Consider the following 25206-nt stretch of genomic DNA (forward strand, 5'->3'; position numbering starts at 1 on the left):
TCTGCCTCTACCATCACTTCAGGAAGTGCATTCAAGATTCCAACCACCCTCTGGGAGATTTTTATTCCTTCAAATCCCCTCTAAACCTCCTGCCCCTTACCTTAAATTTATGCCCCCTGGCTAGTGATCCCTCTGCTAAGGGAAGAAGTTTCATCATATCATAGAGTGATACAGCACTAAAACAGGCCTTTGGGCCCACTTAGGCTGTACTGACCAACAACCAGCCATTTATGCTAATTCTACAATAACTCCATATTCCCTACCACATTCCCACCTTCCCTCAATTCTCCTACCACCTACCGGCACCAGGTACAATGGCCAGTTTACCTAACAACCTGTAAGTCTTTGGCTGTGGGGAAAAACCGGAACACCCAGCAGAAACCCACACAGTCAAAGGGAGAACTTGCAAACTCCGCACAGACAGTACCCAGAACCGAACTCCGGTCACGGGAGCTATGAGGCTGCAGTGCTAACTACTGTGCCAGTGTGCCACCCGTCAGTGCAACTCATAATTTTGTATACCTCAGTCAGGTCCCCTCTCAGCCTTCTCTGCTCTAAGGGAAACAAACCGAGCCTATCCAGTCTCTCTTCACAGCTGAAATGCTCCAGCCCAGGCAACGTCCTGGTGAATCTCCTCTGCACCCTCTCCAGTGCAATTGCATCCTTCCTATAGTGTGGTGACCAGAACTGTACACAGGACTCCAGCTGTGGCCTAACTAGAGTTTTATACAGCTCCATCATAACCTCCCTGCTCTTGTATTCTATGCATCAGCTAATAAAGGAAAGTATCCCATACGCCTTCCTAACTACCTTATCTACCTATACTGCTGCCTTCAGTGTTCTATGGACAAGTACATCTAGGTCCCTCTGACCCTCTGTACTTCCTAGGGGCCTACCATCCAATGTATATTCCCTTGCCTTGTTAGTCCACCCAAAATGCATCTCACACTTCTCAAGATTAAATTCCATTTTCCACTGCTCTGCCCATTTAGTCAGCCCATTTATATCATCCTCTAATCGAAGACTTTCCTCCTCACTATTTATGACACCACCAATTTTCGTGTCATCTGAGAACTTACTGATCATACCTCCTATATTCATGTCTAAATCATTAATGTACACTACAAATAGCAAGGGTCCCAGCACCGATCCCTGCGGTACACCATTGGTCACAGGATTCCACACGCAAAGACAACCCTCGATCATCACGCTCTGCCTCCTACAACTAAGCTAATTTTGGATCCAATTTGCCAAATTGCCCTAGATGCCATGGGCTTTTACCTTCTTAACTAATCTCCCATGTGGGACCTTATCAAAAGCCTTACTGAAGTCCATGTACACTATATCAACTGCCTTACTCTCATCTACACATCTAGTCACCACCTCAAAAAATTGAATCAAGTTTGTTAGACACTGACAAAGCCGTGCTGACCATCCCTGATTAATCCCTACCTCTCCAAGTGAGATTAATCCTGTCCTTCAGAATATTTTCCAGTAGTTTCCCTGCCACTGATGTTGGACTCACAGGCCTGTAATTACCTGGTATGTCCCTGCTACCCGTCTTGAATAATGGTACAACATTCGCTGTCCTCCAGTCCTCTGGTACCTCTCCTGTGGCCAGAGAGGATTTGAAAATTTGTCTCAGAGCCCCTGCTATCTCCTCCCTTCCCTCACATAAAATCCTGGGATACATCTCATCTGGGCCTGAGGATTTATCCACCTTTAAGCCCACTAAAACAGCCAGTTCTTCCTCCCTTTCAATGTCAATTTGTTCAAGTATATCACAATCCAACTCCCTGATCTATACACCTACATCATCCTTCGCCATAGTGAACACAAATGAAATGTAATCATTTAAAACGCCACTTATGTCCTCCGGCTCCACACACAGATTGCCACTTTGGCCTCTAATGGTGCCTCCTCTTCCCCTGGCTATTCGCTTGCCCTTAATATAAAATGCCTTGGGATTTTCCTTTATCTTTCCACCAGTGCTTTTCCATGTCCCCGTACTCTCTAATTAATTTTTAAAGTACCCCCTTACACTTTCTATGCCTCTCTAGGGCTTCCGCTGTTTTCAGTGCATTGAATCTGCCATAAGCCTCCTTTATTCCCTTTGCAAATCCTCTATATCCCTTGAAATCCAGGGTTCCTTGGACTTGCTGGTCCTACCCTTCACCTAAACGGGAACATGTTGGCCCTGAACTCTCACTATTTCCTTTTTGAATGACTCCCACTGGTTTGATGTAGACATTTCAACTAGTCCACTTTTGCCAGATCCTGTTTTATCATATTGAAATCGACCTTCCCCAATTCAGTACTTTTATTTCCGGTCCCTCTTTGTCCTTTTCCATAACCACCTTAAATCTTACAGAGTTATGGTGACTATCCCCGAAATGCTCCCCCACTGACACTTCTACAACTTGTCCGACTCCATTCCCTAGGATTAGGTCCAGTACGGCCTCTTCTCTTTTAGGGCTTTCTATGTACTGGCTTAAAAAGCTCTCCAGTATGCACTTGAAGAATTCTGCCCTTTTAAAGCCTTTTGCACTAAGACTATCCCAGTTAATATTGGGGAAGTTGAAATCCCCTACTATTATTACCTTATTATTTTTACACCTCCCTGAGATTTGCCTGCATATCTGCTCCTCTATCTCTCCCTGGCCTGTAGTACATTTCCTGCCAAATGATTGCCTCCCCTTTTGTTTTTAAGTTCTATCCACATGGCCTCATTTGAGGAACCTTCTAAGATATCATCCCTCCTTACTGCAGTAATTGACTCGTTGATGAACAGTGCAATGCCACCTCCTCTTTTACTACCACCCCACCCCTCCCCTGTCACGCCTGAAGATTCTATACCCGGGAATATTGAGCTGCCAGTCCTGCTCTTCCCTCAAACATGTCTCAGTGATAGCAATAATATTCGATTCCCATGTGTCAATCAATGCCCTTAATTCATCTGCCATACTAGCAAGACTGCTTGCGTTAAAATAGATGCAATCCAGCCTTGCATTTTTAACTTGTGCCTGAACAGGTCTATATTATCTCTGCCTACAAGACTGACTCGGTTTCTCTTCTATATTTGACTGTGCCTCACCCCTTACTGTCCCTCCACTCTGTATCCCATGCCCCCACAAAATTATTTTCAACTTCCCTCAACAGCACTAGCTAACCTCCCAGCAAGGATGTTGGTCACATTCCGGTTCAGGTACAACACTTCCAACTTGAACAGGTCCCACCTTCGCCAGAAATAGACCCAGTGATCCAGAAAACTAAAGCCCTCCATCCTGCACCGTCTCCTCAGCCACGCATTCATCTGATCTATCCTCCTATTCATATACTCAATAGCACGTGGCACCGGGAGTAATCCAGAGATTACAACATTTGAGGTCCTGCTTTTTCATTTGCAATCTAGCTCCTTAAATTCTTGTTGCAGGACCTCATTCCCTCTTTCTACCTATGTCGTTGGTACCAATGTGAACCAGAACCTCTGACGGTTCACCCTCTCCCTTCAGAATGTACCACAGCCACTCCATGACATCCTTGACCCTAGCACCAAGGAGGCAACATAACATCCTGGAGTCAGGTTTGCGCCCAAAGAAACGCCTATCTGTACCCCTGATGATAGACTCCCCTATAACTATAGCCCTTTTACTCTTCGTCCTCCACTCCTGTTCAGCTGAGCCACCCATGGTGCCATGAACTTGACTCTTGTTGCTTTCTCCTGAGCCACCTCCCCCAACAATATCCAAAGCCGTATAATTGTTACAGAGGGGTGGCCACAGGGGACTCCTGCACTACCTGCTTTCTTCTACTCTGTCTAGTGGTCACCCATTCCTTTCCTGCCTTTGTAGCATTTTCCTGCGGTGTAACCACTTCACTAAACATGCTACCCCCGATGATTTCAGCATCGCGCATGCACAGCAGTGAATCAACTCACAGCTCAAGCTCCGTAATGCAGATAGCCAGTAGCTGCAGATCGATGCACTTCCTGCACACTTGGTCGTCAGGGACACTGGAAGCATCCTTGATATCCCACATAGCGCAGGAGAAGCATATCATGGGTGTGTGCTCTCCTGCTCGTGCACCACTACTTTCTGTTTCCTGCCACTCAGCCGACTTCGTATCCATGCTGCCAGTGCCCTTTTATTTCATGAGCTTCAACTTATTGACACACCTGTGATGTTGCACTTTAACAAATGCCTGTTGGAAGTCCATGTACACCATATAAACCACTATTGCCCTCATCAATACTCTCTCTTACCTCGTCCGAAAATGCAATGAAATTAGTTAAGCACGATTTGCCCTTAAGAAATCTTTTCTGGCTTTCCTTAATTAATCCACATGTTTCCAAGTGACTGTTAATTTTGTCCCAGATTATCTTTTCTAAAAGCTTTCCCATTACTGAGGTTAAACTGATTGGACTGAGTTGCTGGATTTATCCTTATACATATTTTTGACAAGAATCTAACATTTTCAGTTCTCCAGTCGTCTGGAACTGCCTCTGTATCGAAGGAGGATTGGAAGATTATGGCCACTGCTTCTGCAACTTTTCACCCTTACTTCCCTTACTATCGTTGGATGCATGCAACCCAGTCCTGGTGATTTATGAACGTCGTGTGCAGCTAGCCTTTCTAATAGCTCGTCTTTATCATTTTAGCCCATGCAGCATCTCACATTCCTCCATTTTCACTACGATTTTTTGCAACATATTCTTCCTTGGTAAAGACAGCTGCAAAGTACTCATTTAGTACCTCAACAATATCCTCTCCCTCATGTATAAATCCCTTTTGAGTCCTCAATCTTCCCTGTTCCCCCTTTTATCACGGTTCTTGGGTCCTGGATAACCATATGTGTGGACGTGTCATCAGTTGTGGCAGTTTCAGCGCCGGGTTTTGGATGTTGAGCAGCATCTGGCGTCTCTGCGGTGCATCCGTGAGGTTGAGAGTTTTGTGGCTAGCACGTTTATAGATGTGGTAACCCCGTAGCTTAAGTGCAGGCAGAGAGGTAATGGGCGACTGCCAGATAGACAAGAAGAAACAGATAGGTAGTGGGTGAGATTCGATAGTCAAGGGAAGAGACAGGCGTTTCTGTGGCCACCGACATGAATCCAGGATCGCGTGTTGCCTCCATGGTGCCAGGGTGAAGGATATCAATGAACAGCTAGAGAGCACCATGAGTGGGAAGGGTGAACAGCCAGTAGTTGTTTTCCACATTGATACAAACGACATAGGCAGGAAGAGGGATGGGGTCCTGCAGAAAGAGTTTAGTGAGCAAGGTAAGAAATTAGCAAGCAGGATCTCAAAAGTAGGAATCTCCTGATTCGGCTTAGTACCACGTACAAGTGAGTACAGAAATAGGAGGATAGTGCAGATGAATATATGGCTGGGAAGATGATGCAGAATGGAGGGCTTCAGATTCTTGGGGCAATGGGATAAGTTCTGGAGAATTGGTGGATTGCTTTTCGATCAAATCGGGATGGAGCACTTCATGTTGTGCACATTGGAATATCAAAGAATTGCATATGACTTCTCGGCAAGAATGTGTAGGTGGGTTATAAAGAACAAAGAACAAAGAAAATTACAGCACAGGAACAGGCCCTTCCGCTCTCCAAGCCTACGCCGATCCAGATCCTCTATCTAAAACTGTCGCCTATTTTCTAAGGGTCTGTATCTCTTTACGTCCTGCCCATTCATGTATCTGTCGAGATACATCTCAAAACACGTTATCGTGCCCGCGTTTACCACCTCCGCTGGCAAAGCGTTCCAGGCACCCACCAACCTCTGCATAAAGAACTTTCCACGCATATCCCCCCTAAACATTTCCCCTTTCACTTTGAACTCGTGTCCACGAGTAATTGAATCCCCCACTCTGGGAAAAAGCTTCTTGCTATCCAACCTGTCTATACCTCTCATGATTTTGTACACCTCAATCAGGTCCCCCCTCAACCTCCATCTTTCGAATGAAAATAATCCTAATCTACTCAACCTCTCTTCATAGCTAGCGCCCTCCATACCAGGCAACATCCTGGTGAACCTCCTCTGCACACTCTCCAAAGCATCCACATCCTTTTGGTAATGTGGCGACCAGAACTGCACGCAATATTCCAAATGTGGCCGAACCAAAGTCCTATACAACTGTAACATGACCTGCCAACTCTTGTTCTCAATACCCCGTCCGATGAAGGAAAGCATGTCGTATGCCTTCTTGACCACTCTATTGACCTGCGTTGCCACCTTCAGGGAACAATGGACCTAAATACCCAAATCTCTCTGGACATCAATTTTCCCCAGGACTTTTCCATTTACTGTTTAGGTCACTCTTGAATTGGATCTTCCAAAATGCATCACCTCGCATTTGCCCTGATTGAATTCCATCTGCCATTTCTCCGCCCAACTCTCCAATCTATCTATATTCTGCTGTATTCTCTGACAGTCCCCTTCACTATCTGCTACTCCATCAATCTTAGTGTTGTCTGCAAATTTGCGAATCAGACCACCTATACTTTCCTCCAAATCATTTATGTACATCACAAACAACAGTGGTCCCAGCACGGATCCCTGTGGAACACCACTGGTTACACGTCTCCATTTTGAGAAACTCCCTTCCACTGCTACTCTCTGTCACCTGTTGCTCAGCCAGTTCTTTATCCACCTAGCTAGCACCCTGGACCCCATGCGCCTTCACTTTCTCCATCAGCCTACCATGGGGAACCTTATCAAACGCCATAGTGAAGTCCATGTATATGACATCTACAGCCCTTCCCTCATCAATCAACTTTGTCACTTCCTCAAAGAATTCTATTAAGTTGGGAAGACATGACCTTCCCTGCACAAAACCATGTTGCCTATCACTGATAAGCCCATTTTCTTCCAAATGGGAATACATCCTATCCCTCAGTCTCTTCTCCAGCAGCTTCCCTACCACTGACGTCAGGCTCACCGGTGTATAATTACCTGGAGTATCCCTGCTACCCTTCTTAAACAAGGGGACAACATTAGCAATTCTCCAGTCCTCCGGGACCTCACCTATGTTTAAGGATGTTGCAAAGATATCTGTTAAGGCCCCAGCTATTTCCTCTCTCGCTTCCCTCAGTAACATGGGATAGATCCCATCCAGACCTGGGGACTTGTCCACCTTAATGCCTTTTAGAATACCCAACACTTCCTCCCTCCTTATGCCGACTTGACCGAGAGTAATCAAACATCTGTCCCTAACCTCAACATCCATCATGTTCCGCTCCTCGATGAATACCAATGCAAAGTACTCGTTTAGAATCTCACCCATTTTCTCTGACTCCACGCATAACTTTCCTCCTTTGTCTTTGAGTGGGTTAATCCTTTCTCTAGTTACCCTCTTGCTCCTTATATATGAATAAAAGGCTTTGGGATTTTCCTTAACCCTGTTTGCTAAAGATATTTCATGACCCCTTTTAGCGCTCTTAATTCCTCATTTCAGATTGGTCCTACATTCCCGATATTCTTTCAAAGCTTCGTCTTTCTTCAGCCGCCTAGACCTTATGTATGCTTCCTTTTTCCTCTTCGCTAGTCTCACAATTTCACCTGTCATCCATGGTTCCCTAATCTTGCCATTTCTATCCTTCATTTTCACAGGAACATGTCTCTCCTGCACGCTAATCAACGTCTCTTTAAAAGCCTCCCACATATCACATGTGGATTTACCTTCAAACAGCTGCTCCCAATCTACATTCCCCAGCTCCTGCTGAATTTTGGTATAGTTGGCCTTCCCCCAATTTAGCACTCTTCCTTTGGGACCAATCTCGTCTTTGTCCATGAGTGTTCTAAAACTTACGGAATTGTGATTACTATTCCCAAAGTAGTCCCCGACTGAAACTTCAACCACCTGGCCGGGCTCATTCCCCAACACTAGGTCCAGTATGACCCCTTCCCGAGTTGGACTATTTACATACTGCTCTAGAAAACCCTCCTGGATGCTCCTTACAAATTCTGCTCCATCTAGACCTCTAACACTCAGTGAATGCCAGTCAATGTTGGGAAAATTAAAATCTCCGATCACCACCACCCTGTTGCTCCTACATCTTTCCATAATCTGTTTACATATTTGTACCTCTATCTCACGCTCGCTGTTGGGAGGCCTGTAGTACAGACCCAACATTGTTACTGCACCCTTCCTATTTCTGAATTCTGCCCATATTGCCTCAAAGTTCGAGTTCTCCATAGTGCCTTCGTTCAGCACAGCTGTGATATCCTCTTTGACCAGTAATGCAACTCCTCCACCCCTTTTACCTCCCTCTCTATCCCGCCTGAAGCATCTGTATCTTGTGATATTTAGTTGCCAATCATGTCCTTCCCTCAACCAAGTCTCAGTCATAGCAATAACATCATACTCCCAGGTACTAATCCAAGCCCTAAGTTCATCTGCCTTGCCTACTACACTTCTTGCATTAAAACAAATGCACCTCAGACTACCAGTCCCTTTGCTTTCATCATCTTCTCCCTGCCTACTCTTTCCCTTAGTCACGCTGACTTCATTATCTTGTTCCTTACAGGCTTTAGTTACTACCTCCTTACTGTCCACTGACCTCAATTGGTTCCCATCCCCCTGCCACATTAGTTTAAACCCTTCCCAACAGCGTTACCAAAAGCACCTCCAAGGACATTGGTTCCAGTCCGGCCCAGGTGTAGACCATCCAATTTGTAATAGTTCCACCTCCCCCAGAACCGTTCCCAATATCCCAAAAATTTGAACCCCTCCCTCCTGCACCATCTCTCAAGCCACGCATTCATCCTGACTATTCTTTCATTTCTACTCTGACTATCACGTGGCACTGGTAGCAATCCTGAGAATACTACCTCTGAGGTCCTACTTTTTAACTTGGCTCCTAACTCCCTAAATTCTGCTTGTAGGACCTCATCCCATTTTTTACCTATATCATTGGTGCCTATGTGCACAATGACAACTGGCTGTTCACCCTCCCCTTCAGAATGTTCTGCAGCCGATCTGAGACATCCCTGACCCTTGCACCTGGGAGGCAACATACCATTCGGGAGTCTCGTTTTCGACCACAGAACCGCCTATCTACTCCCCTTACAATCGAATCCCCTATGACTATAGCCCTTCCACACTTATTGCCGCCCTTCTGAACAGCAGAGCCAGCCACGGTGCCATGAACCTGGCTGCTGCTGCCTTCCCCTGGTGAGCCATCTCCCTCAACAGTATCCAAAACGGTATACTTGTTTTGGAGGGAGATGACTGCAGGGGACTCCTGCGCTGCCTTCCTGCTCTTTCTCTGCCTTTTGGTCACCCATTCCCTTTCTCCCTAAGCAATCCTAAACTGCGGTGTGACCAATTCACTAAACCTGCTATCCACTACCTCCTTTGCATCGCGGATGCTCCAAAGTGAGTCCATCCGCAGCTCCAGAGCCATCATGCAGTCTAACAAGAGCTGCAGCTGGACACACTTCCTGCACGTTTAGGAGTCAGGAAATCAGCCGTGTCCCTGAGCTCCCACATTGAGCAAGAGGAGCATAAAACGGGTCTGAGATCTCCTGCCATTTTTAATCTGAAGCTTAACTTAGTCTGAAACTTAGATAAATGAAAAAGGAAAGAAAAGTTTTTACCAATCACTCGATAAAAAACCAAGTTAAAAAAGCCTTACCTTATCTACACACCACCGAGTCCTTTTCTTTTGGTGAGAGGAGGAGGGCGTTTGGGAGACACTACCCATGTAGTGTCTCAGGTTCAGAAACGGCCCAAATATATATGGTATTTACCTACCCAGCCGTCCCTTGGTCCGCCGAAAACAAAAGGAAATTAAGTTTAATCTGAAACTGACCTTCCCAGCTGCTCACTCGCTCGCACTCTCTGCTCCCAAATAAACTGCTGCAATGAAAGGCAAGTTATTTTAAACGGCCCAAATATATAGGGTTTTTCTTACACAGCAGCCCCTTGGTCCGCCGAAAACAAAAGGAAATTAAGTTCAAGCGGAAACTGACCTTCCCAGCTGCTCACTCGCTCGCACTCTCTGCTCCCGAATAAGCTGCTGCAATGAAAGGCAAGTTACTGTCCATCGTGTTGTGTGGCATTATCGCTGTGTTAAATGGGATAGATTTCGAACAGAACTAGCAATGAAAAACTGGGCATCCATGAGGCGCTGTGTGCCATCAGCAGCAGCAGAATTGTACTCAGCCACAATCTTTAACCTCATGGCCTGGCATATCCCCCCACTCTACCGTTACCATCAAGCCAGGAGACCAACCCTGGTTCCATGAAGAGTGCAGGAGGGCATGCCAGGAGCAGCACCAGGCATACCTCAAAATGAGGTGTCAACCTGGTGAGGACTACTAACTGCGTAAGCTGCATGCAATAGACAGAGCTAAGCGATCCCATAGCCAACGGATCACATCTAAGCTCTGTAGTCCTGCCACATCCAGCCCTGAATGGAGGAGGTGGCTCCACAAATATCCCCATCTCAATGATGGACGAGCCCAGCACATCAGTGCGAAAGATAAGGCAGAAGCATTCGTAACAATCTTCAACCAGAAGTGCCGAGTTGATGATACATCGTGGCCTCCTTCTGTAGTCCCCAGCATCACAGACGCCAGACGTCAGCCAATTCAATTCACTCCACGTGATAGCAAGAAACGACTGAAGGCACTGCAAATTGCAAAAACTTTCTGTCAATAGTACTGAAGACCTGTGCTCCAGGACTTGCTGCCCCCAAGCCAAGCTGTTCCAGTACAGTTGCAACACTGGCATCTGCACTGCAATGTGAAAAATTGCCTAGGTATGTCCTGCACATAAAAAGCAGGACAAGTCCAACCCAGCCAATTACCGCCCCATCAGTCTACTCTCAATCATCAGTAAAGTGATGAAGGTGTCATCAACAGTGCCACCAAGCAGCACTTGCTTCGCAATAACCTGCTCAGTGACGCTCAGTTTGGGTTGCGCCAGGGCCACTCAGCTCCTGACCTCATTTCAGCCTTGGTTCAAACATGGACGGATGTGCTGAACTCAAGAGGTGAGGTGAGAGTGACTGCCCTTGACATCAATGCAGCATTTCACTGCATATGGCATCAAGGACCCCTAGCAAGACTGAAGTCAATTCACGACTCCTCAGATACTGACACAGTTCATGTAGAAATGCAACAAGACCTCGACAATATCCAGACTTGGGCTGATAAGTCGCAAGTAACAGTCACACCTCACAAGTGCCAGGCAATGACCATCTCCAACAAGAGAGAATCTAACCATCTCCCCTTGACATTCAATGGCATTAGAATCGCTGAATCGACCACTATCAACATCCTAGGGGCTACCATTGACCAGAAACTGAACAGGAGTAGCCGTATAAATACTGTGGCTACAAGAGCAGATCAGAGACTAAGAATCCTGCGGCGAGTAACTCATCTCCTGACTCCCCAAGCCCTGTCCACCATCTACAAGGCACACGTCAGGAATGTGATGGAATACACCACCTTCTCAGGGGCAATTAGGGATGGGCAATAAATGCTGGCCTAGCCAGCGCCACCTACATCACATGAAAGAATAATAATAAAAAAAATCATCCGTATTCACCTAACTCCAGGCCACATTTCAGTTCATGCCTGCTTTATGCATGAAATATGGGTACTTTCAACAGATTTGATTTGTCTTTCCACAGCATCTGACACGTTAACAACGATCGGAATTGTAACTGAGCACAGTATTAGATCCATGCAATTTTGTACTGACAACTTCCTCAGTTCTTCAATAATATCTGCTTTTACTGATTCACTGCTCGGTTTGTTGCAAATGTTTTGACTAACATATTTGAGTGGATCCTTCTCTTTTCTGATCTGTAGCTGCGTTGTCATTTTATGCAAATAGTGCCAACCTGCAATATATAATTCAGCTTGGAATCTTTCTCTTTCCTGGAAAAGAGCGGATAAGCTTCATGTGTATGGAGTATTATCTTCTTCAGAGGAAATAATTTAAAGTTAACGTATTTTTAGTATCTCATATGCTATAGGCTACTTATCAGTATGTTTGCTCTCTTCAGGCACTTATAACAAATAGTTTTGTGGGATGTTGGTGTCGCTGGCTAGACGAGCATTTATTGCCCATCCCTAACTGCCCTTGAACTGAGACAGTTTAAGAGTCAACCACATTGCTGTGGGTATGGAATCACATATAAACCAGACCAAGTAAGGACATAACATTTTCCTTCTCTAACGGATGTTAGTGGACTATATGGGGTTTTACAACAATCGATAATGGTTTAATAGTCATCAGTAGACTAGCTTTTAACGCCTGATTTATTATTTAAAATCAAACTTCACCAGTTACCGTACTGGGATTTGAACCCATGCGCCCAAGGCATTAGTTTAAGCCCTGGATTACTAGTTTTGTGACATTACCACAAGCCAACGTCTCCCCAGGGCGGATGCACACCGAATATACCTAGTTTAAAAATGTAACCATGAAGCAAGACTAACGATACAACATTTATTCTGGAACATTGTTACAATTTCACTGACAACGATGAAGATAATATTTTTCCCTCACTATACCCACTATCACGCAAAAATATCTTGACGAGAAGACATTGTGTCGAGTAACATTGATGAATAATCCTGTATTCGGTGCATGCATCCCTCCCTCTATAGCAAGATATATGGAGAGGTTCTGCCCTGAGAATGTTGATGTGTATGTTTAATCGTATTCAAAACATTTACTGAAGATGTTCATCGATTTATTGGTATAATTCAATGTTCTCCACCAAGACGATCAAGTCAAGTTTGCCAATATTTTATATGAAACGACAGTTTCCATGTTTTATCTTCACCAGTGAAAAAAGTGGACGAATTATTCATTAGATTGAAGAAATTAAAATAACAGTTTTGACAACCTATTTGCTTCGATGTTATTTCAGATATTCATTTCGTGAAAAAGATCAAAAGTAAGTGTTTACAAAGAATGTGGATGGCTCAGCAACTCCTAAATACTTTTTTTCTCCACCGATTACATGGAACAAGTGCAAGAGAGAAGCGGGTTGAGGGTAGGGTTTGATTTTTGATGATGTGCCAAAATGGGCTTCTGTGGAACAGAAAATCCGGCAGGCAGGCAATACACTGTCACCTGCTTTACTGTACTGCAGAAGACCGATTTCGCTTTGTAGATTTGTTTTTTCTTTCTTCTGTCGGTCAGGTGAAGGCAAATTGATCCAAACGTCCTTCAGAATATGGCCAATCTGGTTCCAACTTGGCAAGAGAAAAGATGGAAAGGAAGCCATCCATTCTTCTCTCATATTTTTCACATTTACATATTGTTGCTTCAGAAAAATCATTCATGTTGCTTAGGGCAGCAAAAGTATATATGGAGATGATGGTCTATTCTGCCTCTCAACAGCACACTTGACACACAAACGAAAAATATCTTGTGCGATTTCATGTGTGACATAAAACAATACAAGATCCCCCTTCAGTTTTAGATTGACAAGACAGTGATGCAATGGTTAGCATCACAGCTCCAGTGACCCGGGTTCAGTTTTGGGTCCTGCCTGTGTGGAGTTTGAAAGTTCTCCCTGCAACTGCGTGGGTTTCCACTGGGTGTTCTGGTTTCCTCCCACAGCCAAAAACTTGCAGGTTGATAGGCAAATGGGCCATTGTAAATTTCCCCTAGTGTAGGTAGTTGGTAGGAGAATGGTGGGGATGTGGCAGGGAATATGGGATTAATGTAGGATTAGTATAAAATGGGTGGTTGATGGTCGGCACAGACTCGGTGGGCCGAAGGGCCTGTTTCAGTACTGTATCTCGAAGTAAATAAATAAAGATCGCAACCATTCAATTTTGCTCAAAACTCTATATTCTACTCCATGATTCCACCACAAGTCTGCACCTTGTCTACTGTGCTTAAAACTTATTTAAGTTTAGAAACCAATATTGCAGCTATCAGACTATGCCCTCCTGACAACATCGGCCAGCTTCAACTCAGATGTATCTTTTTCACTGTTAAAATTGTCATCGAGCACTTTATTTCGAACGTGCATGATTGCCAAAAATGCATTCTTTGTTCGATGCTGAAGTTCCACCCTGAATCCGCTTCAACTCTGTTGAACTCAAACTTATAGTAATTCTTACTTCCCCATCACACAGGCATCACCAAACTCATCTGGCTTTCCATCTGTTCAATATGTTAAGTCATTTACATATTCCTCTATGGTCTATACCGTTTTCACATCTCCAGCCTCTTTCAGTTCAACTTGCCGTTACTTTTCAAAGCAAAATCTGCTTTCTATACGCTCAATTTGGTCGAGCTATCTCGAAGACCTTGGTCAGCCCTACCTCTATGAATCCACTCGTATGATTTGTGGCGTTGTCACATCAATGACTTTTGCACAGAGCTCACTTGAAACCCGAATTTCTTGCTTAATAGCCAGTAATAAGAACACTTTAGCTTTCACCTTACAATGATACTCCCAATCCTGTGAAGCATTTGATATTCTATTACATTAAAAAAACAGCACGAAAACAAGCTCTTGCTCGTAATTTTGCACTTCTACTTGTTTTACTCCAGAGAATGATTTCCTGTTCTTCTTCCTTTCTTTCTCCCCTCGGTGTTGCTACTGAACTTCATCTCCCCATCTCCAGATTTCCTCCACGAGTGAATAAAATCAGAGGAATAAAAGCACTATAAATACGTAACAAACAAAAAACTTTGACTTAACTAATTGAACTTAAATGCGATATTTTATTTCTGGTGTACATGATGGAATGCTGTTCGTTGCAGTTTTATGATATAGAAAAGGAGATTTCAGGTGAAAGTAAGCTGCATAAAACCCAGATAACATATTGGAAAAACACAATAGAAAGACAATTGTAGGGTGCAGCAGGAGGTCATCCCATCCATAATTACATTGCTGGCTTGTGGAAAGACCAATACAATAAGTCTCAGTGCACTGCTCTTTCAGCATATTGCCGCAATTTTTTTTCAATTGCAAGAAATTATCCAATTCCCTTTTGAAAGTTATTGAATCTGCATCTGTCATACTTTCAAACAATGCACACTAGAATACAACTCGAAGCATGGATTTATTACCCCATATGAATCCTCTGGTTTCTTTGACAATTACCACAAATGACATATCCTCTGGTTTTACTGAACTATCTGCAAATAGAAACAGATTATTTTTATACACACCATCAAAAATATTCATGATTTTGAACATCACTATCAAATCTTCCGTTAACCTTGTGTATTCTAAAGAAAACTACCCCAGGGGCTCTAGTCCCTACATGGAAGTATAAAATTTCATGGTTTGTACAATTTTAGTAAATTTCCGATGCATTTTCTCTAAAATCTTGGCATTCTTCCTAAAGTATAGTGTCCAGATCTGGCAACAGTAGCCCAGCTGGGGACCTAATCCATGTTTCATAAAAGTTTAGCATAAGTTCCTTGTTTTTGTATTCTGTGTCCCTACTTACAGAGCCTAAGATTGAACAAGGGCAACAATAACACAGAATGTACTCTGGGTGCAGGCTTAGATATCCATCACTAACAGTGGCTGTCCGAACTGGAGGAGTTTTGAACGACCTATCTACCAGACCGGGACGGCTGGAGTTGGTGAGAGAAACAGCAAGAGAGAGAGAGGGAGAGAGAGAGAAAACTACTTGACCTCGTCCATACCAGTCTTTCTGTCACGGATGCATCTGTTCATGACAGCATGCTTAGAAGTGACCACCACACAGTCCCTGTGCCTCCTCACAAGAACACAAAAAATAAGAGCAGAAGTAGACCATATAGCCCATCGAGCATGCTTCGCCATTCAATTTGACCATGGCTGATCTTGGGCTTCAATTCCATTTTCCTGCCTGCTCCCCATATTCTTTGATTCACTGCAAGACCAAAACTCTATCTATACCAGCCTTAATTTTATTCAATGATGGGGCATCCAGAACCCTCTGGGGTAGATAATTTCAAAGGTTCACAAACCTTTGAGTGTAAAAATTTCTCCTCATCTCAGTCCTGAATGTTTGGCCCTTTATCCTGAGACTGTGCCCTTGCGTTCTGGATTCCCCAACCAGCGGAAACAATCTCTCAGCTTTTACCCTATCAAGTCCTTTCAGAATCTTGTATGGCTCAATTAGAACGCCCCTCATTCTTCAAATCTCCAGACAGTATAGGCCCAATTTACTCAGCCTCTCATCGTAGGACAACCCCCTCATCACAGGGATCAATTTAGTAAATATTCACTGCTCTACCTCCAGTGCAAGTATATCCTTTCTTAAATGCAGAGACCAAAACTGCCACAGTATTCCAGGTGTGGTCTCACCAAAGCCCTGAACAGTTTTAGTAAAACTTCTTTATTCCTGTACTCCAATACCCTTGCAGTAAAGGCCAACATGCCATTTGCCTTCCTGATAGCCTGCTGCACCTGCATGTTAAATTTGTGTGTTCCCTATATGTGCATCACAAGTCTCTCTGAACATCAACACTTCCCAGTTTCACATCTGTCAAAAAATATTCTGCTTTTCTATTTTTACGACCAAAGTGAGCAACTTCACAGTTCCCTACATTATATTCCATTTGCCATCTCATTTCCCACCCACTTGGGCTTGTCTATATTTCTTTGCAGCCTCTCTATGTTCTGCCCACTGCCAACCTTTACACCAAGCTTTGTATTATCAGCACCCTTATATACATTACTCTCTGTCTCTTCATCCAAGTCATTAACATCGAGTGCCAATAGCTGAGGCCTCAGCACTGATCCTTGTGGCACACCGCTATTCACTACTTGCCAGCTGGAAAATGCCCCATTTATGTCCACTCTCTGCTACTTGCCTGTTAACCAATCCTCTATCCACGCTAATATATTACCCCCAACACCATGAGCCCCGACTTGCCTTTTCACCTTTTGTGTGACACTTTATCGAATGCCCTTTGGAAAGTCAGGTATATTACATCTACATCTACATCTACTGGTTCACCTTTATCTACCCTACTAGTTACATCCTCAAAAACTCTAATAAATTTGTCAGACAGGATCTCCCTTTTGTAAAACCATGTTGACTTTTTCTAATCATACTATGCTTTTCCAAGTGCAATGTTAAAATGTCTTTAATAATGGTTTCCAGCCTCTTCCCAATGACTGATATTAGGCTAACTGGCCTGTACTTCCCTGTTTTCTCTCTACCTCCTGTTGTGAAAAGCGGTGTAACATTTGTCGATTTCTAATCTGACAGGACCATTCCTGAATCTAAGGAATTCTGGAAAATCATAGCCAGCGCATCCACTACCTCTTCAGCTATCTCTTTTAGAACCCTCCGGGGTTAGGCCATTAGGTCCCGGGGATGTGTCAGATTTTAGTCCATCAAGTTTCTCCAATACTTTCTCTCGGCTGATATCAATATCCTTAATTTCCTCACTGTTTTTAGCCCTTAGGTTACTGCCTATTCCTGGTATGGAACTAATGTCTTCTACTGTGAAGACAGACACAAAATATTTGTTCAATGCCTCTGCCGTTTCCTCATTTACCGTGATGATTACTCCTGTCTCTGCCTGTAATGGGCGAACTTCTATTTTAGCTACTCTCTTCCGTTTTATGTACTGAAAACCAATTAACCTCAGCCAGTTCGCCCTCATAACCTTGTAATTGGCATTAAGTTTAAAATTCTTGCTTGTGATTAAAATGTGTCACTTTCAAACTTGACATGAAATTCAATGGTATTGTGATCACTATTTTCCAGTGGATCATTTACGATTACACTGCTTATTAACCCTGCTTCATTACACAGTACGAGATATAAGATAGCTCTATCCCTGGTCCGTTCTACAGCGTATTGCTCCAAGAAACTGTCACGAAAACATTCTTTAAACTCATCTTCTAGACCACTGTTGCCAGTTTGATTGCCCTGGCCTATGTGCAGATTAAAATCCCCCACAATTACTACATTACCTTTTTTACACGCTTCGGTAATATAACTACTGTTAGGAGGCCTGTAAACTACTCCTACCAGTGTTTTCTGACTCCTGCTATTCCTAATTTGCACCCAAACCAATTCGACTTCACGATCTTTTGAGGCCAGATTCCTTCTTATTATTGTCCTTAAGTCATCCTTTGCTATCAGGGCTACCCCACCTCCTTTGCCATTCTGTATGTCTCTCTGAAATATTGTGTACCCTGAAATATTCATTTCACAACCTTGATCTCCTTGTAACCATGTCACGGTAATGACAATTAGAGCCACAGCATTTACCTCTATTCGTGCCATGTGTTCATCTATCTTATTACAGATGCTTGGTGCATTCAGATAAAGGAACTTTAAGTTCATTTGTTTTTTACCTCTATTCCCTCCAATTACCTTATTTGATGATGTACAATTTTTGCGAAACACTCTGTCCCTTCCTGTCTCATTCTGTTGAGAGTTACCCACATCACTATTCTGCACTGATGCTCTGACCACTCTTTTTGGATTTCGAAGTTCCCCGACCAAAACCCCTCTCACCACTAAGCTGTTAGCTTAAAGCACTGTCTACAGCCCTAGTTATGCCATTGGCCAGGACAATCTTCTGTCATGTTATATGACACAACTAAGGTGCGAAATGGACTAGCTTCAGAACAGATCGAACAAATCAAAATTGGGCATCCCTGTGGCTTCATGAGCAATCAACAGCACCAGAATTGCGTTCAATCACAATCTGTAACCACATGGTCTGGTGTCCCTAACACTGTACCATTACTGCCAAAGCAGGGGAACAATCCTGGTTCAACGAGGAGTGCAGGAGAGGATGGAAGGAGTAGCACCAGGCATTCCAAAAATGAGGTGTCAACTTGTTGAAGCTACAACAAAGGACTATATGCATGCTAAACAGGGGAAGCAACATGCTAGATGCTAAGTGATTGCACAACCAACGGATCAGATCAAAGTCCAGTAGTGAATGGTGGTGACAATTAAACAACTAACCAGAGGAGGAGGATGCACAGACATCCCCATCCTCAATGATGGGTGAGCCCAATATGTCAGTGCAAAATAGATGACTGAAGCATTTGCAGCCATCTTCAGCCAAAGAACCATGCAGGTGATCCATCTCGGTCTCCTCCTGAGGTCCCTTGCATCATAGGTGCCAGTCTTCCTCCAATTCAATTCACTCCGCAACATCCCGGTTCCAGCACCGAAGACTAGTGCTCCAGAAATATCCACACCCATAGCCAAGCTGCTCCAAGACAGCTGCAACACTGGCATCTACCCGACAATATGGAACATTTTCCAGGTATGTCGCATCCACAAAAAGCAAACAACTATCAAACGTGTCCTTACTCACCAGTAAGCTGCTCACCAATGCGCAGTTTGTGTTCTCCCAGTGCAACTCCGCTCCAGACTTCATTGCTGCCCTGGTCCAAACACGGACAAAAGAGCTGAATTCCATGCCTGAGATGAAAGGGACTGCTCTTGATTTCAAGTCAGTTTTTTTTTACCGAATGTGGCATGAAGGGACCCTAGCAAATGGGAATAAGTGAGAAAGCTCTCCACTGGTTGGAATAGCACAAAATAAGATGGCTGTGGTTGTTGGATGCTAATCATCTCAGCTCCAGGTCATCGCTGCTGGAGTTCCTCAAGTTACTATCTGAAGTGCAACTAGATTCAGTTGCTTCCTGAATGTCCTTCCGTGGATCATAATGGCAGAAGTGGGGATATTCGCTGATGATTTCACAGTGTTCATTATCTTTCACAATTCCTCAGATATTTAGAATCGGAAGAAAAAGGTCTTCTTCAATTTGTTAACAGTTTTTTCAACCTGTCCTGCTACCTTGAAATACATCTGTTTTACATAGATTTCTCTGTCCTTGCAACTGCTTTAAAATTCTATCATTTGGTTACCAAAATAAGAAGAAATAGGAGTGGGAGCCTGCACAGCCTTCTCCCTCAATATCACCTTCCCACACTTTCGCCACATACAATAATTCACTAGTATCCAACAATTTCTGTCTTGAATATACTCACGACTGGATATCCACAGCCATCTGGGGTAGATAGGTGCAAAATGCACAGCATTTTTTGTGAAGAAATGCCTCCTCATCTCAATCTTAAAAGGCCAACGCCTTAATCTGAGACCGTTAACGTTATTTCTAGTATCCCACTAAGTAAGAACTTCTCCCAGCATCAACCCTGTCAAACAGCTTAAGATCTTTATGTGTTTCAATGAGATTACCTCTAATTCTTTTAAATTCTAGGGAATCTTGGCCAAGCTTACTGAATCTCCCCTCAAAGACCAATCACTTCATCCCAGGAATCAGTCTAGTGAACTTTCATTGCACCCCTTTCAGGCAATACATTCTTCATTAGGTAAGAGGACCAGATCTGTACACAGTACTCCCTGTGTAGTCTCACTCAGGCCCTATTTCATTACAGAAAGAGTACTTCACTTTTCTACTACTATCTCTTCATAATAAAGTTTAATAAACCCTTTGTTGTCTGAATTGCTTGTCTTATCTGCATGATAACTTTCCGTGATTCGTATACAAGGACACCCGGGTTCTTCTGAAGACCAACAATTTCCAGTCTCTCACCATTTGAAAAATATTCTACTCTCCTTCCTTCCTTCCAAAATGCCAACTTCACACTTCTTCCCATAATATTCTATCTGCCATGATCTTAGCACTCACCTAACTTGCCTCTATCCTTTCACAACCTATTCCCATTCTTTTCACCGCTTACTTTTCCACCTAGATTTGTATCATGAGCAAACATGGATACATTCCATTCAGTCCCCTGATCAAAGCCACTTATTATAGATTGTAAATAATTGAGGCTGAAGCACTGCTCTTTGCAGTAGTCGGATAATTACAGCCTGCCAATTGAAAATTACGAACTTATTCCTATTCTCTGTTTTATGTCCGTTTTCTAATTCTGAATCCACAGTAATATATTATCCCAAATCCTACGAGTCCTAATATTGTGCAACAGCCACTTGTACACCTTATCAAATTATTTTTGAAAATCCAAATGCACTACATCCACTGGCTCCTCCTTATTAACTCTATTAGTTGCTTATTCAAAAACATTCTCATATATTTTTCCTACCACACGCTTAACAATAGATGTCAACATTTTCCTTACCATTGATGGCGGGCCAACTGGCCTATGCTCCTTTTTTTAAAATCTCTTCATCTTTTCTTGCATAGCTGGGTTACGTATGCTATAATTTAAACCGTGGGGACTGTTCTATAATATAAGGAAATCTGGAAGATCGATACCAATCCATTATTCTTGCAGGTATCTCTTTCAAATAGTACTTTGGCATCTTAATCGTCCTATCAAAATGAATCACGTGAAATTTTCTGCGCTAAATGCCAACTCGCGTGTGTCTGACGATTTCTCAAGTCTATGATCCCTTGTGTGTTACTATCCTTGTCACTGTTTACTACATTTCAGTGTTTGATTTCGTCTACAAGTTTTGGAAATATGTCCTATATACCCACGTGCACGTCATTAAAATATATCAGAAAGAGCAGTAGCTTCAACACCGGCACATGCTGAGACAACTGTATGATTTCTTCCTGGCTGACAAGGAGCCGTTTCCTACTATTCACAGTTTTCTATCCCTTCGCCAAGTATCCACGCAGCAGTTGCCTCTTCAATGCTTTGCAATTCAATTTTGCAGTGGTGTTCAGACACATTTTGAAAGTTCATAGAAACAGCACCAATTGTCATGCACCATCTATGTTACTTCACGAAAGCACTCGAACAAATGTTCGAAGACAATTTGCCTTTTAAAAATCCTAATTGCCTTTCATTAACTAACCTACTGTTTTCCGTGTGCTGGTTAATTTTGTCCCATAAGAATATAAGACCATTAGAAATACCAGCAGGCCCAAGCCATATGGCCCCTCGAGCATGTTCCTCCATTCTTTAGAGTCCAAATATCTAGCGATCTCAACCTCAGATATCTTCAATGACAGAATACTATCCTCTATGCTTTGGGATACACAATTTCAAAGATTCACAACCGTTTGAGTGTAGAAATGTCTCCTCATGTCAGTGTTAAATGGACGAGCTATCTTGAGACTATGCCCCCAGTTTTAGAATCTACAGCCAGTGAAACTGTGTCTCAGCATCTACCCTGTGAAGTTCTTCAGGAATCTTACCAAAGCCCTGTACAATCCCAAGAAGACATCTTTACTCCTGTACTCTACCGCCTTTGCAATAACCGCCAACATGAAATTTGCCTTCGTAACTACTTGCTGTATCAGCGTGTTAACTTCGCGTGTGAAAGGACACCTTAATCCCTTTGATCACTAACTTTTAATAGTTCTTCATCATTTAAAACATACTGCTTTTACTATTCTTTCTAGAAATAGTCTGAAATCTATAATTAAATGTGAAAAGTAAACAAAACATCTTTGTTCAATCTCTAAGATATAAAGAATATCTAATTGGGATGCTTTAAAAAAAACAAGCTCAGTATTGTTTCACTGCCTTGTGCCTGTTACTGTTCTCCTTATTTATGCTCGACTATGCTCCTCTCACCACTCACCATGACCGCCATCAAGTTTTTACAGTCATATCAGGAATTTGTGAATCCTCCAGAATTATCGATACAAGGATAGAATATGAAAACTCGAACCATTAATGGATAGACACAAAAAAGTTCCATAAGCCATTCAGGAGCAATATTTCAATCCAAAGAGAGGTGAGAATATCGCTATGCCAGAGTGGTTGAGACAAATATCATAGATGCATTTCACAAAAAGCTATATAAGTTCATCAGGGATAAAGGTATAGCAAGATAAGCTGATCGGTTTAGAGGAAGTAGGGTGGGAGCATAACCACCGACATGGATCTGTTGGGCGGATTGGACTGTTTCTTTGCTCTAAATTAGGTGTAAGTGATCTATGTAATTGTCAAAAAATGAATAACCTCTCATTTTACGACATGATATGCCATCTGCCATCTTCTAGCCAATTTACCTAACCAGTTTATATTCTTTCTCAGAATATTTGTGTCCTCCACGAAGCTTTTTATGATGGGCAAGCTTTGATACATTACACTTGGTCTCTTCATCAAAGTCAAGGAATTAATACAGATAGTAAATAGGTGACACGCCAACTTGATCATTGCAGAACCCACCAGTAACAGCCTGTCAAGCTGCAAGTGACCGGTTTATTCCTACTTTCTGTTGCCTGACTGTCCACCAATTTTCTATCCAGGCTAATATCGTACCTTCAAACCCATGAGCCCTTATTAGCTGAATTTAATGGAGCTTCCAGACCTTCACACTCAGAGGCCAATTGAGGGCTTAGGAGGCCTAATATCAGCTACTAAAAGGCCTCTTACCGACACTGATGGAAGTATACCAGCAGCAGGGAGGGGCCTCCTCTACCTAGATAGGTTGTTCAGTAAAATAAGTTGAACTGTCTGCCGCCTTGGGGGTTAACCTCCTCTGCAGGCAATCTGAGGCCCAAGGTTGGCCTCTTGTGGAAAACCACACAAAACCACCCCCCCCCCCCACTGCAACTAACGCCCACCCTCCGTACCCCCATCGTTGGGGCCTACCGGACTGGTCCTGCCGATCCCACTTCAATTATCGAAGGTCAGGGTCTCCAGCGCTGGGTCTGCTTCCAAGGCCTCCTGTAGCACCGGCAGTGGCCACTGCTGCAGGTGGCGCCGCCGATACTGCTGAGCTGCCAACCCTTTGATTATCCAGCAGCTTTTGGTGACCGGATCCCATTCTTAAAAGTGAAGGGAAACCTGGCTTTCGGTTGTTAATTGGCCTGACACTGTTAAGTAGAGCAGCGGCAGTGGATGGAGGAGGAGGAGGAACGCAACAAATGGCCGATGCAGACTTTCCATCACCCTTTTGGCTCCGTGCTGAAAGCCTCGCTGGCTACACTAAATCTTGCGCAACCACCCTTCATGTGCCAACTTGCCTATTGAAAATCCAAACGCGCGACATCTACTGATTCCCCTTTAGCCACTCTGCCAGCGACATCATCAAACAAACTGGAGTGTATTTGTCAGATGCCAAATTTGTTCCAGAGGAATGTTGTTAACAGTACTGTAGCAGCGACGTTAAGTCTTATCATTGTTGGGGTTATCACTGTAACCTTTTTGTAGAGGAGATCTAACATTTGCAAACCTCCAGTCCTCTGGGACCACTCCCATACATAAGAAGAGTTGAAAGATTATGGACAGAACCTCTGAAATTTCCACCCTTATTTCCTGAAGCAATCTGGAATACATTCCATCTTTGTCATATTTTTTTTACTTTGAGCATTGCCAACATTTTTGGCAACTCCATTTTATCTATTTTTATCTTGTCAATTTTCTCTGGTATCTCATTCTTCACTGTGACATTCGTGGCATTCTCTACTGTAGTGAGAACAGATGAAAGGTACAGATTTAGGAGAACAAAGAACAAAGAACAAAGAAAATTACAGCACAGGAACAGGCCCTTCGGGCCTCCAAGCCTGCACCGATCCAGATCCTCTATCTAAACATATCGCCTATTTTCAAAGGGTCTGTATCTCTTTGCTTCCTGCCCATTCATGTATCTGTCTAGATACATCTTAAAAGACGCTATCGTGCCCACGTCTACCACCTCTGCTGGCAATGCGTTCCAGGCACCCACCACCCTCTGGGTAAAGCACTTTCCACGCATATCCCCCCTAAACTTTTCCCCTCTCAATTTGAACTCGTGACCCCTAGTAATTGAATCCCCCACTCTGGGAAAAAGCTTCTTGCTATCCACCCTGTCTATACCTCTCATGATTTTGTACACCTCAATCAGGTCCGCCCTCAACCTCCGTCTTTCGAATGAAACTAATCCTAATCCACTCAACCTCTCTTCATAGCTAGCGCCCTCCATACCAGGCAACATCCTGGTGAACCTCCTCTGCACACTCTCCAAAGCATCTACATCCTTTTGGTAATGTGGCGACCAGAACTGCACGCAGTATTCCAAATGTGGCCGAACCAAAGTCCTATACAACTGTAACATGACCTGCCAACTCTTGTACTCAATACCCCATCCAATGAAGGAAAGCATGCCGTATGCCTTCTTGACCACTCTATTGACCTGCGTTGCCACCTTCAGGGAACAATGGACCTGAACACCCAAATGGATGGAACTCCATCTGCCGTTTCTCTGCCCAACTCTCCAATCTATCTATATTCTGCTGTATTCTCTGACAGTCCCCTTCACTATCTGCTGCTCCACCAATCTTAGTGTCGTCTGTAAACTTGCTAA

This window comes from Heterodontus francisci, chromosome 29, assembly GCF_036365525.1.
Source record: "Heterodontus francisci isolate sHetFra1 chromosome 29, sHetFra1.hap1, whole genome shotgun sequence".
In the NCBI taxonomy this organism is placed as follows: domain Eukaryota; kingdom Metazoa; phylum Chordata; class Chondrichthyes; order Heterodontiformes; family Heterodontidae; genus Heterodontus; species Heterodontus francisci.